Raw genomic sequence first — 5,000 nt, forward strand, 5'->3', positions numbered from 1 at the left:
TATCTTTGAACGAGAAAAAGAGAGACAGACAGAGATTACATTAGGTTTGTATATTTCTCTTTCTCTCTCTCTGTTTCTCTCTCTTTCTCTCTCTTTCTCTTTCAGTATTATTCAGTTGTTTCTTTGGACAAGAAAGAGAGAGAGAGAGAGAGAGAGAGAGAGAGAGAGAGAGAGAGAAACAGACAGAGATTACATTCAATTTGTATCTCTCTTTCTCTCTCTTTCTCTCTCTCTCTCTCTCTCTCTCTCTCTCTCTCTCTCTCTCTTTCTCTCACCTATGTTTGCTGTTGCTTGAGCGGTGTTTTTGTCTTTTCTTATTTTATTGAAGAAAATAAGAGAGAGAAAGAGAGAAAGAATATATATATATATATATATATATACACACATATATATATATATATTATATGTGCATAATATAGAGTTAACTTGACATTTTAACAAGGATAGAAAGAAATAAGGATCGATGCAAATAAAAGAGATATAATTATTAAACAATACTATCTATAATAATAATAATGATAATGATAATTTAATATTATTATATAATATAATATAATATAATATAATATATTAATATATTAATAATATTATTAATTATAATATCATAATTATTTATATAATATTGTTAGATAATATAATAATAATATTATTATTATTATATAATATAATATACATCTATATGTGAAATGCATAAGCATATTTTATTGTATGATAAAATTATTTATTATTTTCTTATATGAAATTTGTAGATGAAATTTTAGATACGAAGAAATTACATTCGCAAATTAATTGTTCATTTGATTATTTTTTAATTGATTAACAAGTTTTCAATTGAAATTTTAGAAATTAAAGAATGAAATTTCATTTCATTTTATTTGACAGAGTTCATTATAATTTTATTTTATTTGAAAAATTTCATGTTTTTATTTTTAAAATTCAATTCAATTTAATTTATTTTTTCAGAATGTTCATTATAATTTACATTTCATTTCAGTTTGGAGGAAGTTCATTTTATTTCATATTTCAGAAAACTCATTTGATTTCATTTTTTAAGAAATTTATTATAGCATAATTTCATTTCATTCTACAGAAAATTCATCCAAATTTATTTCACTCTATGGAAAATTCATCAAAATTCATTTCATTCCTTAAAAAATTAATCGCATTTGATTTCTTCTCTTAGAAAAATTAATTTCAATTCATTTCATTTTTTTATAAAAATTACCTTCAGAACATTTAATTTCTTACAAAAAATTAATTTCATTTCAACACAGTTTTACAAAAAATTAATCAGAATTAATTTCATTACTTTTCTCAAAAGATTTATTTAGAATTTCACTTAATTCCATTTCATTTTATTTTATTTTATTTTTTAGAAAAATTCAATAACAAAAAAGGAAAAAGAAAAAAACCTAACGTCAATAAAAAAGCAAAAACATTAGAAAATCAAAAAAACTGCATTAAAAAGACTTCAAATAAATGTTTACAAATAAATATTTCCCTCGTACAAAGACATTGAAATCGATTTAACCAAATTTTTATACTCGATGAGTTACAAAAAATTTATCGATATTTATCGAAATATTTACATTCGATAAATTAAAAAGAATTTATCGATATTTATCGAAATATTTACATTCGATAAATTAAAAAAAATTTATCGATATTTATCGAAATACTGTACGACTTTCTCGAAAACGACACGAGATCTCTGATCGAAGAAGATCTTTCAGAAGATCTAGCACATAAGAAGAAGAACGAGAAGAAGACGAAGAGGTGCTGACATTTTCCAGAAAATTTAACCTCTCTCTCTCTCTCTGTCTCTCTCTCTCTCTCTCTCTCTCTCTCACTCTTTCCCTCTCTCTTTCTCTCTTTGTACGTCCTCCATGTGTCTCTGTCTCTCTCTTACCCATCTAATTAACGATTCCAAGCTGATTTACGCACACACCTGCCGGTAATTTATTTGACCGGCCATCTTTGATTAACAAACCGTTTTCTTCCTCGTTTCTTCTTCTTCTTCTTCTTTCTTTTATACTTCGTCTTCGTCTTCTTCTTTATGTTTATCGTGCAAACTTTCGAAGAATTTCGTTTACGTTCTTTCAACTTTACGATCGTATGGTGTCCCATATATTAACTCGCGGTATAACTATTTACTTGGTTACTTACGTGACATTTTCTTAATTCAGCGTGAAACTTCTAACGGCCTTTTAAATTTTATACAGAGTTTAATTATGTAAATTTATTGCCAAATTGTTGTTTTTTTGTAAATAGATTTTTGTATCTGATAATAAATGTGTGTCTACGTATATGTATGTGTGTGTGTATGACAGAGAGAGAAAGAGAGAGAGAGAAAGAGAGAGAGAGAGAGAGAGAATTTGATGGCGATAATTGGTTATAATTTTAAAGATAATATTTTAGGTTATGTTTTATATTTATTAGACATATATATATATACTATTTATTAATTATATATATATATATACTAATTATTAATCATTAATTAATGGATTATCATACCTTACGTTTTATTTATTTCCTTTCTTTTCTTTTTGAAGGACGAATTAATTTATTATAAATTTTATTACGATATGGAGTAATGCTTCAATTTTTTCTTTTTTTACTAAAATTATTAAGAACATTATTCGATATATTTTAATTTTAATTAAATAATATACATATATATATACATTCATATATATATATATATATATATATATATATATATATATATATTATTTAAAAATAGTACGATTTAGGAGATTTTTTAATGAACATTACATCGTACATTTGCGCGTATATGTTTGATAAAAAATTAGAATTTTTTTTACTTTTTATACATCAATTAATCTTTTACTTATGTACTATCTGCAAAATATATTTTATAATATAAACAAAAGTTGAATAAAACCAATTATATAAAGAATAAAATTCTATAATAAAATCATATGATACAAGTCAACGATCATACCACGTTGTAAAGCACCAGTTCTCGTCCGATCACTGAAGTTAAGCAATGTTGGGCACGGTTAGTACTTGGATGGGTGACCGCTTGGGAACACCGTGTGTTGTTGACATTGTTTTTATTCTTTTTTTCTTTTTTTTTCTTATCAACAATCAAAAAATATACTACGTTAATAATAACGATGATAATAATAATCAAAACTTGTTTTCGTTAAATATTTTTGAATATATAAAATTGGTCATAAAAAAATATTTCAACAATCTCATCTGATTTTTTTCAAGCACATCTAATAAAAAGTAAAAATGCAATCTAAATTGAATTGTCCAATAAATAAATAAACAATACATATATATATATGTATACACATACACATTAATAAATATTTTGTATATATGTATCAATAAAATTATTATATATTTATATATTAATAAATTATTATATAAACATACTTTTATTGAAAGTACAATAAAAAATATTCATATAACTTTTTGACCAATTATATATTAATTTTATATATATATATTTTTTTTCCACTTCATGTATTTAGTATTTAAAAAACAAATCATATCAAAAATATTTAATTAACGTGATCATACGCTGTACTATAAATTTTTCTTTAACGCAATCAAACCTAATCACATCTATCTTGATGAATATATAGATAAAGAAAAATGTATTTCCAAAAAAAAAAGGAAGGAAAAGAACCCTTCCAGAATTAAAATTCTATAAAAATAAATCGATTAACTTGAGAGATCGTAAACAATATGTAATATAATATTAGACAATCGACATAATCCAATAACCGATTCTAATACTCGTACACATACATATATACATACATACGTACGTACGTACATACATTCTATCCGAACTTAACTCGACACAAACGTTTCCTTCAATCGATCGATCGATCGATCGATCGATCGAAAGTCCGTCGTTGAAAATATTTTCAGAGATCGAGCTCGTCGCTATTGTTCCCTTCGAATACAAACGAGAATCGAAAGAGAGAGAGAGAGAGAGAGAGAGAGAGTGAGAGTGGGAGGGTGAGAGAGAGAGAGAGAGAGAGAGAGAGAGAGAGAGAGAGAGACGTTCGCGTCTCGGTCCCTCGGTATTAGCGAGAGTATTGCTCGGCCCGTACCTTTCATCTCCCTTATCCAGACACCGGCCCGTAGGCGTAGAAAGAGAATCATTATCAATGTTATGATCGGATACCGTCGGCCACGAAACTCAATATTCCCTTCGTTCTTTAAGTTGATAAAGTTACTCGCTTAACGGAAAAGAACGAGACAAATAGAGACAGAGAGAGAAAGAGAGAGACTGGAGAGAGAGAGAGAGAGAGACAGGAGAGAGAGAGAGACAGAAAGAGACAGATGTATATATATATATGATATATCTTTCTCTTTCTCGTCATCATCATCATCATCATATATATATATATATATATATATATATATATATATATATATATATACATACATATATATATATGTGTATATGTGTATGATGAGAGAGAGAGAGAGAGAGAGAGAGAGAGAGACAGAGAAAAAGAAAATAAGAGAGAGAAATGAAGATAGATGTGTATATATGATGATGATGATAAGAGAGAGAGAAAAAGGAAAAAAGACACGATTAAGTGCGAGAGAGAAAACTTGATTAGAGAGAAAGAGATATACATGATATTGATAATAAGAGAGAGTAAGAGAAAAATATGAAAAAGAAATAGATATGTATATATTTAATGATGATGCTGATGATGATGATGAAAAAAGAGAAGGAGAAAGAGACATAATGAAATGAGAGAGGAAGAGAGAAAAAACTTGTTTAGAAAGAGAGAGAGAAACATAATGAAGAGAAAAAGAAAAAAGATAGAGGCAGTTAGAGAGAATAAATTTAATAATGAAGAAAGATATATATGATGATAATGGTGAAAGAAAGAGATATAATGATGAGAGTGATGGAGAGAGAGAGAAATATAATTATGAAAGAGAGAGGGAGATAGAGCTATAAATAAAAGAAAAAGAAAGATAAAACGAGAAAT

At 26.5% G+C, this 5,000-nt stretch overlaps 1 protein-coding gene and 1 non-coding gene across 3 annotated transcripts in view; one reads left to right on the forward strand and one right to left on the reverse strand.

Annotated features, from left to right (window-relative positions):
* The window catches only part of LOC127072451 (putative transcription factor SOX-15), a 141,358-nt gene that overhangs the window by 13,341 nt on the left and 123,017 nt on the right, over positions 1-5,000 (reverse strand). The window lies entirely within an intron of this gene.
* Positions 2,955-3,074, forward strand: LOC127072470 (5S ribosomal RNA). Its single transcript, XR_007785471.1, has one exon. It is a non-coding gene; the product is annotated as a 5S ribosomal RNA (ribosomal RNA).

The sequence above is a fragment of the Vespula vulgaris genome, chromosome 25, assembly GCF_905475345.1.
Source record: "Vespula vulgaris chromosome 25, iyVesVulg1.1, whole genome shotgun sequence".
NCBI classification, from domain to species: domain Eukaryota; kingdom Metazoa; phylum Arthropoda; class Insecta; order Hymenoptera; family Vespidae; genus Vespula; species Vespula vulgaris.